Source organism: Indicator indicator, chromosome W (assembly GCF_027791375.1).
Source record: "Indicator indicator isolate 239-I01 chromosome W, UM_Iind_1.1, whole genome shotgun sequence".
NCBI classification, from domain to species: domain Eukaryota; kingdom Metazoa; phylum Chordata; class Aves; order Piciformes; family Indicatoridae; genus Indicator; species Indicator indicator.
Window position 1 is genome coordinate 322286 of NC_072052.1, and position 13115 is coordinate 335400.

Here is a 13115-nt window from a genome sequence, read left to right on the forward strand (position 1 = left end):
TGCCTCGACATCTCTCTTGTATTGAGGTGCCCAAAACTGAACACAATGCTTGAGGTGTGGCCTCACCAATGCCAAGTACATGGGGACAATCACCTCCCTACTCCTGCTGGATACAGCATTTCTAATACAAGCCAGGATGCCATTGGCTTTCTTGGCCACCTGGGCACACTGCTTGCTCATAATCAGTTGCTTGTCGATTAGAACCCCCAGGTCCCTTTCAGCCAGACAGATTTCCAGCTACACTTCCCCAAGCCTGTAGCATTGCTTGGGGTTGTTGCGACCCAAGTGCAGAACCTAACATTTGGCGTTTTTGAAGCTCATCCTGTTAACATTGGCCCATGAATCCAATCTATCCAAGTCCCTCTGTAGACCCTCATAAAGATCAACCCTCCTGCCTAACTTGGTGTCATCTGCAAACTTACTGATGACACACTCTATGTCTTCATCAAGATCATCAATAAAGATGTTAAACAGAAGTGGCCCCAACACTAAGCCCTGAGGAACACCACTTGTGACCAGCTGCCAGCTGGATTTAACTCCATTGACCACCACTCTTTGGGCCCGTTTGTCCAGCTAGTGCTTTATCCAGCAGAGCATGTGCTCATCCAAGCCATGAGCAGCCAGTTTGTCCATGAGAATTCTATGGGAAACAGTGTCAAAGGCTCTTCGAAAGTCTAGGTAGACAATATGCACAGCCTTTCCGTCATCCAACAGTCGGGTCATTTTGTCAAAGAGGGAGATCAGGTTCATCAGGAAGGACCCGCCCTTCATAAACCTATGCTGACTGCGCCTGATTCCCTGGTTTTCTATATAGTGTGTAACAGCGCTTGAGATGACCTGCTCCATGACCTTCCCAAGCATGTAGCAGCCAGCACAGCAGAAAACCCCAGCACCCCAAACCCAGAAACCAGAAGAAGCAAACGGAGCAGGAAGCCTCTCATGTTACAATCTGAACTTCAAGCCCCATGATACTTTGCTCCAGCCGGCACTTTCATTTTGAAGTTGGCATGACACGTCATCATATTCAACTTAACCCATGACAGTCTGTTATAGGGAAGGTCCTCCAGCCCCTGATCATCATTGTGGCCTTCCTCTAGACCTACTTGAGCACATTCATTTCTTTCTTATTTTAGGGCCCCCAGAGCTGGACACAGTACTCCAGGTGGGGGGTCTCACGAGATCGGAGTAGAGGGGGAGAATTGCCTCCCTTGTCCTGCTGCCCACACTTCTTTTGATGCAGCCTAGGATACAATTGGCTTTCTGGACTGCAAGCCCATGTTACCTCTGTCTCTCCTTTCAGGCAGTCTGTATTTGTATTGGTGCCACAGTTTGTATTTGAAGTTGATATTTGAGAATATGCAGCTGGAGGAAAAAAAATGTCGCTGTGCTACACATGTATTACTGCTGTAGCACTGGGAAATAAGCCTACCGTGGCAAGTTATAGACTTGACACCCTCTGTCCAGGATTCATCTGGGAGAGAATAGCCAGCTGAATTAGCTAATGAGTATTCAATACCATGCGGATGTCATGCCTGCTTGTCATGGGTTGAGTTGAATCTGCTGCTGATACTCAATACCATGCTGGTGTCATGTCAGCTTCAAAATGAAAGTGCTGGCTGGAACAAAGTATCATGGGGCTTGAAGTTCAGATTGTAACATGAGAGGCTTCCTGTTCTGGTTGCTGCTTTTGATTTCTAGTTTTGGGGGTGTTGGTCTTTTCCACTGGGGGGGGGGGGCTGCAGGTCAGGGAGGTAGGTCATTGGCTTCTGTTGCTGCTGCTTCTGCATTTTTGCTGCAATTTTCTGCAAGTAGGCTAAGGTAATTGTGCATTATGTTATCTCATTTCCAGTAAAACTCTTTATCTCAACTCTTTATCTCAACCCAGAAATTTATTTTCATGTTACTTTCCCTCACTTCTGTGCTGGGGGAGAGGGGCTGTGTTAACCCAGCACAATCAGGCTCAAAAAGTGGGCTGTCTTAACTAAGACAGTCAATTTTGGCAGAAGACAAAAGAGTCAAGATAACGAGAAGAGAGATAATGAGACGATTCAATTAAGGCTTTTGAGGTTTGTTAAGAGAGTTTCATATACATGTTTTTGGTTTTTTCCCCCGTAGTGTGTTCGCTATATTGATGTATTTGCTTTCCGGGGGCAGCTGGGTTCAATGTGCTGGGGTCCTGTATGCGTTTGCTGTGGTTCTGAGCATCACCTTAGGGGAATGGCTTAGAGCTATGCTGTTGTTGTGCTGGTTACTGGCATGCAAAGTTTTCTTCAGAGCAATACAGAACTCTCCCAAGAATGCCACTGAGAGATCTGCCCTGAGGCTGGATAATTATGAGTGGCAGGACATGTGGGAGAGTATGAACAAGTGCCTAAGCTGGTGGTCACCTCTGGTGTTTTAGAATTTCACCCCTGAACAAGTGCAAAATCCTGACAAGCTGGTGAAACGTTTGGAAAAGGTCTGTTGTCAGCCCAGAAGTTCCTGAGAGACAGAAATCACTCCATTGTGTTGGGGCCTAGCCCATGCCTATCAAGCCCTTCTCATCAGTATTCAGAGTGCTCAGGGGCAAGAAAAAGTCACTGGGCCTACAGACAGACCAACAAGCATGGCAGCCTGTGCCAGTATCAGCTGCCCCCATATGGAAAAAGAAACATACAAGGAAAGCATTTTTTCTGGCAAAGGATGAGGATGAATCAAGGTCATCAGAAGAACAAGAGAAAGAGACAGAGGTGCTCATTTGGTCTTTATTTATGGTTTTGGATGATGGGCAAGGACATGAAATGAGTAGGAGGCCTCAGCAAGGCGAGGGAAGTCTCTCTTCCTCTGTACAGGCCTGTGTTTCAGCTGTGAGGGAACTGTCTCAGAAGGTAGAGCAAATCCAAGGGAACTTGTCCTATTCTCCACCTGTATGGTCCCGTGTTTCAGCCATGAGGAGCAGGCACTTCCCTGTCCAAGGGAGAGAATCTGGGGGGTACACACCACGGCATACCCTGTGGTTTTACCTATGTGACCATGGGAAGGGTATGAGAAAGTGGAATGGAAAACCCACTTCAGTCCTAGCTGTGCAAGTGTGAATTACAAGGAAATTCTTCCCTGAAGGATGCTGCCCCAGTTTCTACTGGAAAATCTTCCCAAAAGAGCAGACAGATTGATACTGCTTCTAATCCTCTGGAAAGGACTTCCAAAGCATTTTTACAAGACACAAGTGATTCTGATCAGGATTAGAGGGGCCATGCCTCCAACTAGGTGGAGGAAAGTGCCGATCTGGTCTACTGGACTGTGTGGATCAGATGGCCTGGCATGTCAAAACATTGAGAGTATAGAGCTTTAGTGGATACAGGTGCACAGTATACTCTGATACCATCAAACTAGGAGGAGGTGGAACCTATCTATATTTCTGGTGTGCCAGGGGCATCCCAACAGTTGTGTTAAAAGCTGAAGTGAGCCTAGCTGGGAATGAATGGCACAAACACCCCATTGTAACTGGCTCAGGGGCCCTGTACATCCTTGGTATAGACTGTCTTAGGAGAGGATGTTTCAAAAATCCAAAAGGATGCCAGTGCCTTAGGGACAGAGGGGAAAAAAAGGATTGTCCTCTTTGCTCGGTCTCTCAGAGGACCCCTGTGGTGAGGCTGCAAGACATTAAACAACAGCAGGTGCCGATTGCTACCACAGTGGTGCACTGGCAACAATATTGCGCCAACTGGGATTCCCTGACCCCTATGCATGGGCAGATTCATAGACTCATAGAATACCAGGTTGGAAGGGACCTCAAGGATCATCTAGTCAAACCTTTCAGGGTAAGAATATAGTTTAAATGAGATGGCCCAGCACACTGTCAAGCTGGGCCTTGTAACTGTCTAATGTAGGGGAATCCACCATCTTCCTTGGGAGTTTATTCCAATGTTTAATAGTTTGAATGGTGAAAAAAAAAATTCTGGCATCCAGTCCGAATCTCCCCAGTAGCAACTTGTACCCATTACCCCTTGTCTTTACCATGTGACTCTTCGTAAAAAGGGAATCTCCCTCCTCATGATAGCTGCCCTTTATGTACTTGTACATGGTTATAAGGTCTCCCTTAAGCCTTCTCTTCTCAAGGCTGAACAAACCCAGTTCTCTCAGCCTTCCTTCATACGACAGGTCTTCCAGTTCTCTGATCATTCTTGTGGTCCTTCTCTGGACCCTTTCCAGCCTGTCACCTGTCCTTCTTGTATAGCGGGGACCAAAACAGTACACAGTACTGAAGGTGTGGCCTGACCAGCACTGAGTGGGAGAATGACATCTTTATCCCTGCTTGTGTTAATGCAACTTAGCATCCTGTTGGCTTTCTTTGCCACTGCAGCACACTGTTCACTCGTGTTGAGCCTTTTGTACACCAAGACCCCTAGGTCCCTCTACACAGTGCTGCTCTCAAGCCAGGTGGCTCCCAATCTGAACTGCATTCCTTGGTTATGTGTTCCCAGGTGCAAGACCCTACCCTTGGCCGCATTAAACTTCATGCGGTTCTTTCTTGCCCACTAGACCAGCCTGTCAAGATCTTCCTGGAGGGTAGTTCTCCCTTTTGGAGTGTCAACTTCCCTACTGATTTTTGTGTCATCAGCAAATTTCATCAGGGTGCTCTTCATTTCAATATCCAAATCATTAATGAAGATATTAAACAGCATTGGGCCCAATATTGATCCCTGGGGGACCCCACTAGTGACAGGTTACCAGTCTGAGAAAGCTATTTATTACCACCCTCTGGGTATGGCCTGTCAGCCAGTTCCCCACCCACTGCACAGACCACTTGTCTAGGTCATAGCATGTCAGTTTCTCAAGGAGGCTGTGGGAGACCATGTCAAAAGCTTGGAGAGATACAGATAGACAATGTCCGCTGCTTGTGCCGCATCAACTGTGTATGTCACCTTGTCATAGAAGGCAATTGGGTTTGTCAAGCATGACTTACCCCTGGTGAATCCATGTTGGCTTTTCCCTGTCACCTTCATCAGTTTACTTGTAATAGTCCCCAGGAGGATTTGCTCCATAACTTTTCCAGGTATTGATGTTAGGCTAATGGGTCTATAATTACCTGGGTCCTCCTTGGAACCTGTTTTCACAGAATCACAGAATCAATAAGGTTGGAAAAGACCTCAAGGATCATCAAGTCCAACCTGTCACCCAAGACCTCATGACTACTAAACCATGTCACCAAGTGCCACGTCCAATCCCTTCTTGAACACCTCCAGGGATGGTGACTCAACCACCTCCCCGGGCAGCACATTCCAACGTCTAACAACTCTCTCCGTGAAGAACTTTCTCCTCATCTCGAGCCTAAACTTCCCCTAGTGCAGCTTGAGACTGTCCTCTTGTTCTGGTGCTGGTTGCCTGGGAGAAGAGACCAACCCCCTCCTGGCTACAACATCCCTTCAGGTAGTTGTAGACAGCAATGAGGTCACCCCTGAGCCTCCTCTTCTCCAGGCTAAACAATCCCAGCTCCTTTAGCCTCTCCTTGTAGGGTCTGTGTTCAAGACCTCTCACCAAGATCATCAATTGGCACTTGGCTTTGTTAAACCTCATGCAACTCACCTCAGCCCATGGATCCACCTTGTCCAGATCCCTTTGCAGAGCCTTCCTACCATCAAGCAGATCAACACTCCCACCCAATTTAGTGTCATCTGCAAACTAACTGAGGGTGTACTCAATTCCCTTGTCCAGATCATTGATAAAGACAGCAAAAAGAACTGGCCTCAGTGCCAAGCCCTGGGGAGCACTCCTAGTGACCATCTACCAACTAAATTTAACTCCATTCACCATCACTCTTTGGGCCTGACCATCCAACCAGTTCTTAACAAAGCATCCATCCATCCAAGCCATAAGCAGCCTGTTTCTCCAGGAAGATGCTGTTGGAAATGGTGTCAAAGACCTTATGAAAGTCTAGATAAGCAACATCCACAGACTTCCCTTCATCCAATAAGTGGGTCACCGTGTCATAGAAGGAGATCAGGTTCATCAAGCAGGATCTTCCCTTCAGGAACCCATGCCGACTGGGCCTGATCATCACACTGCCACAAACCTGCCAAGGCAAACGCTAAGTGCTTACAATGATGGAAGCAGCAACTGGATGGCTGGAAACATATCCAGTGTGCCATACCACTGCCTGGAACCCCCTTCTGGGACTCAAAAAACAAGTCCTATGGTGACATGGCACCCCAGAGAGAATCATGTCAGATAATGAGATTTATTTTCAAAACAGCCTCATAGACATTTGGGCTGAGGAGCATGGCATTTAGTAGGTGTATCACATCCCTTATCAAGCACCAGCTGCTGGAAAGCTCGAACAGCCTGCTAAAAACCACCCTGAGAGCAATGAGAGGAGGGATGTTTAAAAATTGGGATACACATCTAGCACAAGCCACCTGGTTAGTTAACACCAGAGGATCTACCACTCAAGCTGGTCCTGCCCAGTCAAAACTCCTGCATGCTGTAGAGGGAGATAAAGTCCCCATAGTGCACATAAAGAATATATTAGGGAAGACGGTCTGGGTTAGTCCTGCTTCAGGCAAACTCATCCATAGGATTGCTTTTGCTCTGGGACCTGGGTGTACCTGGTGGGCGATGCGGGAAGATGGAGAAATCCCTTGTGTACTGCAAGGTGATCTCATTTTGTGTGAGAATGTGTTCCAGTGAGCTCTTTTTGATGAGGAATTAATTACACATACCACAGGTGCCGATAGGTACATCTTTATTTAGTATAAAGGCAAACAAGGCTGCTCTGGAGCACTGTAAAGTATGGAAACTGAAAGCAAGGCACAACCCCGTAAGCTACCCAGTAAACCCAAAAGCAGAGCCCAATCCCAAGCAAAGCACAGCTAACTTACCCTAAACACCCTATAAGAAACACGGCAGTACTGAAGATCGCAAAATGGTGGAGCTGACCACCTCCCATCCAGGCAGGCATAATTAGGAGGAGCAAGGTTAAATGAGCTTTTTGGCAAGTCCTGTTCCCACAGGAATTTCATCAGGATTCAGAGTCTTATGATCTCCATACATCACTTCTCTCACAGCAAACTCTCAGACGCTTGATTCCCTCATCTATTGTGGTCCAAGGCTTAGAGTTCCATGGTAAATCATCTCTGCTGGGATACCTCATAAGGACTGCCAGTAAGAGGCATGCCCACAGAGAAACTTTACCAATGCACTTGCCTAGATGCCTGTCTATGCTGGTATCCTTTGAGAACGTCCCCAACTGGGAGGCCAACTTGTCACCTACCACCAGCGCTGGAGTGCCCATATCAAAACACCTGGCTAGCCAAGACAGGACCTGGTTTGGTGACAGGTGGTTATCAGGGTGCAGCAGAGGCAGGTCCATGTGAGCAGAGCAATTTCATTGAGGTGTAGCAGTGGGGTTTTTTTTCCCTATTTTTTTTTTTTGGAAGATGCTGGTGGCTGTGAGACTCTTAGGGGTATTTCACCTATGTGTCCATTTCTGCATTGTCAGCTGAGATGTCTGCAGTACCAGGGTGCGGAATTGGTCTCTCGCTTTTTCTTGCTGGCCTTCCTGGAGACACGTGGGTGGCTGTGATGGTTTGAAACTGTCTTTTTAATTTTTCTTCTCAAAGTTCAAGCAGAGAAAGAGTGTAAATAAGTCACTAATGGGTGTAAGAAAGCAAAATAATGATTGTTCTAAACACTTCCATAGGATAGATAGAAATGTTTAAGAACTACTACTCAAAACAAAGTGGGGCAGTCTGCAGTCAGGGCAACTTGCTGGGCTGTCTGGCTGCTGTTTCTTCTTCTCTTCTGGCTGAAGATAACACACTGACCTTGGCGAGCTAAGTTAACAGCCTCTTTGCTTTTACCTAACTAACTGCTTTCTGCCAGGGGGGTCTGGGGGGGAGGCCCTTGGAAGAGAGAGGCCCCTTGGGAAAGGTCCCCTTTGGGGGGAAACAAAGGGAGCTTGATTGTGCTTTTATTTTGATTGTATATATTTGTGAATGTTGTGAATTTTGTGTATTTGTACATATCCATTGCATTTCATCATAGATTGTAGATCTGCTTATAAATACAGCTTTCATTCGCTTCCAGACTGAGCTAGCCTGGTTATTGTTGGTGTGGGGGGAATTTCAGCTCACACTGACACAGTGGCAGAGACACATCCCTCCCTACACTAACAGTCCTACTGCATCTCCCTAGGCTGGATCCTCCTGTGTGATATCTCTGGAGAAATCCCCCTTCTTTGTCTTTAGAAGACAGGGGTGTCAGTGTAGCGTTAGTATGTGTGACAACTGCCTGTGCTGTGATGTTGTGGGAAAATGCTGGTCCTGTACTACATGCCATGCAGGCAGGCCTGTTATCTGGTCTAACTCCTTGCTGTCAAAATTGCAAACTGACTCAGCAAAAGATTCCCCACAGGTGTGATCTTACTCCCTGGCAGCTGCAGTGATTCCTGGTGTGACTGGATTCACCCCTCTATAGTCAACAGTCATTTGCCAGCTACCGTCTGATTTCTTCTCTAGCCAGATGGGAGAATCGTAAGGCAAGTGCACATACCTTACCACTTGTGCTTGTAGCAGCTCCTGAACAGTAGCCTGTATTTCCTCTCTTCCCTCAGGTATCTTGTACTGCTTTAAATGTACTACCTCTGTACAGTTTGGGATTGGGGCCTCTTCCATAATCCTCCCTACCTGCACTACCCTGCAGGCCCACCGAATACTTCTGAAGGCCTAGTGGCATCCATCCAATTCCAGCTCCAGTCCTGCAAAACATCTATTCTGAAAATATATTCATGAGTTTTAGCAATCATTACTTTGTACAGTCTTGGCTCTTGGTCAGCGATTTGCATTTTCCAGGATATCAGTACACCTGAAATGGGTTGGTCTCCCAGGCCCCAGATGGGAGTACGCCCCCCCCCCCCGATCCTGTCATTAGGTTGGACTCAAGGCCCAGGAGATCATCTCCCTGTCCAGGGGAAATACAAGCCACTGCCTAATCCAGGTCCGGCCAGGAAAGTTGGTCTTCACCTCATGTTATCTTTCTCACTTGGTGTCTCTTAGACTGTCAGACTCTGGAGAAGCTCAAACATGTGGCTATCTCCTTCTTCGGAACTCCTTTCTGCAAGAGCAATCTAAGCAGTCTCCCACGCTCCCTTGCGTCCTGGCTGGTGCGCTGCCCCCCCCAGCAGCCTCAGCCTCCCCTCTCTGGGCTCCTGCTCGGGGCACTCCTGGGAGGCCTCCCGCTTGCTGTAGCTGTTCTACCACTGTCTCAATGGGGCTATCCATTAAAGAAATAAACAGTGGGATCAAGTAGGGCCTCCAGGCATCTGAGCAGCCTCCCAAAAGTCTATTTCTTATTTGGGGAGTGAAGACGTACTGCAAATACTGCTCCAGGGTACCAGTCTAATTGGCCATTTTCATCCCCTTGCCCTTTAACAATCTTATGGCTTGATTTAAGGTAACCCAGATAGTGGGACTGTCTCACCAGGTACCCTCATTCAGGTGTCTATCACTGATGCCCTCACAAATTACTGAGACAAGGGGCCCATAGTCCCTCAGTCAGCAAAGAGCTGCCTGTACATAAAGATCATTAGTTATACCTAGGAGTCTCGTGGCATCCCCGTCATCGATCATCATGGAGTCAGCTCCCTGCTCCATCAATCGCACTGTCCACATATGAGGTCTTTCTCTGGACAGCAGTGTATATTTTGACAGTCAATTCTGGATCTCATCTGGGGGAAAAAAAAAAAAATCTGTGAGTTCATCCTGTCTAATCAATGCTCTGTCTGGAACCACTACCCCCTTTCTCTTCCATATTAGGGCAGCCTGAACTTTCACATGATAAAACTCCTGTTTACCCTGAGGTTCAACCTGAAACTTCTTATGCTGGTGACATCCTGGTTGGGCCTGGGGTTTTACCTCTTTCTCCTGGGATTTGTCTTCTACGCTCTGGAATTTCTCTTCTGACTCCTTGGAGCTTGACTCTGAGCCAGAACTCCAGATGTTACCATCTCATGTCCAGAGAGGTAACCACCACTCGGATCCGGGGAACTCGGTCTCCGCCTTTCCCTAATTTCCGCTGCCTGTGTTTCACCACTCTTACAGCATACTTACCAGCCAATTTGAAGCATTTCTCCTCTAACTGCTCCTTGGCTTTCTCCATGTTTAATACTGCCTGCCTCTGAGTCACTTGAGTGATGCAAACCACCTGCAGCTGTTCCCACAGATGCTGCTTTTCCTCCTACTTGGTTTGTAGCAGCCTGGTAGTCACTTTAAATGCAACTAGAAGCACACCCCCCCCCCCCCCCCCATTTGCCCAGCATGCTGGAGCCGAAGCAAGCTCTTAGTCCCTGGGCTTTGGGTGAATTGCTCCCAGTATCTCACCACGTCTGCAGGGGTCTCCTGCCCCCACGGCTCTGGGTACACCTTCATACACTCTTCCTGCTTATTCCACAACATGTCCCAGGGCTCCTGCCCCCATGCAACATGCTCCATGGGGGGAGCCCTGTTTTTCTTCTCAGTCTTTTTCTCGGTCTTATTCTCAGGTGTGCTGCCAGCAGCATTCCCCGCTAACAACTTCTCCATCCTTACCACTAACCACACACTCTATCTACCTAGAAAGCTCATATGCACTTATGCATTAAGTCCGTAAGGCATTTTTGTACAGAACTATCTACAACTATGTACACAGGTATGCGTCCTTACCAGCTACCCGCCCACCAGTAAGCCTCGCTCCTCTTTATACACGCGGCCCCAGCTATGAGGCCCACCATAAACCGTGTCCCGCGGCACTTCCTGCAAACAGCCCCCCTGCTTACAGGCTCCGCACCCCCGCTAGCTATGAGCTCCACCAGCTGAGCGTCAAAACGTTGCCAAGTTCACAGCAGCCCCCTTTACCGGCTACCCGCCCACTGGTAAGACTACGAACCCGGCAAATCCACTGCATCCCGGCATGTCTAGCGGCACCCCCCACTCAATGCCGCGAAAACGCCTCTCAGTCCATGGAGCATCTTGCAAGCGGTCCTGCCGCTTACAAGCCCCGTAAAAGCCAGCAAGTCCGCAGTCCCACCCAGCCTCCTGCTGGCCGGTCCAGTGAACCCCAAAATAATTACACTGGCACCTAGAAATTCCTCATCCCATCCTCGTCGCCATTAATGTTCCAGTGAGCTCTTTTCGATGAAGAATTAATTAATTACACATACCACAGGTGCTGATAGGTACACCTTTATTTAGTATAAAGGTGAACGAGGCTGCGCTGGAGCACTGTAAAGTATGGAAACTGAAAGCAAGGCACAACTCTGTAAGTTACCCAGTAAACCCAAAAGCAGACCCCGATTCCCAAGCAAAGCGCAGCTAACTTACCCTAAACATCCTAGAAGGAACACGGCAGATACCGAAGATCACGAAATGGCGGAGCTGACGGTCTCCCATCCAAGCGGGCGTCCCCATGAGACCAAATCTTGTCTTGTTGGATCGGAGAAAGCAGCAGCAGCCAGTAGCGATCTTCAGGTTTTTTAAGGGTCCCGCATCCTGTGACGTCGGGCCAGGACAATCACAGGAGGCTGGGTCTTGGAGCAAAAGCCCCACCCATATTTCGCAATCGTGTTATGTGACTTCTCACCCTACTGTTCCTGTGTGCAGCCTGCTCAGGGGGTCACACGCCCCCTGCCCAGCAATAGCTTTCCTCATCTTCATCTTCCTCAGGTCCATTAGCGGTCAAAGGAGAGCTTGAAGGTTTTTTGCAGTCAGCTCAGGATGTCAACACATTCAGTATATTCCCATCCCCGCTTAGTTTCATAAACAGAGATACCTACAGATACATGTTATTCGTTATTCTTATTGTGCATGTGGGAGCTTCTGGTCAAACACCAAGCGTTCAGCACCCCCGGGGCAGCTGGGAACAAGCACCAATTATTCCCAGGCATCCCTCGGCAGCTGGGTACTTCTAATCAAACTCCAATTAACTCTCCCCTGCTACAGAAGAGACAGTGAATGATGTATGTTGTATGATGTTAATTGCTGCTGGGCATGGCATAGGTGGCATAGAGTAAGGGGTGGATAATATCCAGGGTTTAGCTGGGAGAGAACAGCCAGATGAATTAGCTAATGGGTATTCAATATCATGCTGACGTAATGCCTGCTGTATAAGGAACAGGCTGGCTGGGGCAAAGGACAATTGAACTTGGAATTCAGACTGTGATCAGTGATGCTTCCTTTTTCCAGTCTTTGGTGGCTCTTCTTTTGCTTCTGGGCTTGGCTGCTTCCCTTTTCCGTTTGCTGGCTTGGTTTGTCTGTTCCCATGCTTGCTACAAAATCTGGTATTTTTTTTATTTTTCCATTAAATTCCTTATCTGAACCCACTGAGGCTTTCTGTTATTCTTTTTCTCTCAATCCTTCTTCCTGTCTGACACAGGGTGGGTGGGGTGGACTTTGGGAGGTTTGCGAGCGGAGTTGTTTAAACTCAGCTGCCTTCTGAGTCAAAACCACACCACCCTCTCTTCAGGAAATATGCACTAAACACATTAAATGTAAAATATGTAGTAAACATTCTCACATAGATACGGGTGAACTTTGGACAAGGGGGATAAACTATGGAGCCTATCAGGAACTTTTTAATGGCAAACATACTGTCTACCAACACTAGGTAAAAATAAGATTTTTGACAGCCCCTTCTTTGAAGAACAAAGTGTAAGAGGTTCCAGTCTTTAACAGCTTCTCACTGCCTTGTAAATGGATTGTGCTAACATGTCAGTGAGCTGAGAGTGGGAAAGACAGGATTTAGTATGTCCATGTATTGAACAATTTTATCTTTGTCAACATTTAGGTAGGTTTTTTTATTCTGAATTAGTAACTGTAAATATTTTTAGGGTTTGTTTGGGTTTTTTTTGAGAGAGTTGATGCTTTTGGTTGGGTCTGGTTGGATTCAGAAAAGGCTTTGCTGTAAACTTAAGTTCATTTCCATTCTGAGGAAAACATAAGTTTGAACCAAATTTAAATTTGATTTCTAGGTTATAATTATTAATCATTAAAATATAAATTTGCTTCTGAATATTAATCACTAAGCTTTATTCACAAATAAACCATTAAGAAACCTCAGTCTTACTTTTTTGTGTGCTAATGTTCATCACATTAAATATTCTTGGA

The 13115-nt window shown here is 47.2% G+C and overlaps 1 protein-coding gene across 1 annotated transcript in view; it reads left to right on the plus strand.

The window, feature by feature from the left end:
• The window catches only part of LOC128979116 (ras GTPase-activating protein 1-like), a 203148-nt gene that overhangs the window by 131570 nt on the left and 58463 nt on the right, over positions 1-13115 (plus strand). The gene's annotated exons all lie outside the window — the stretch shown is intronic.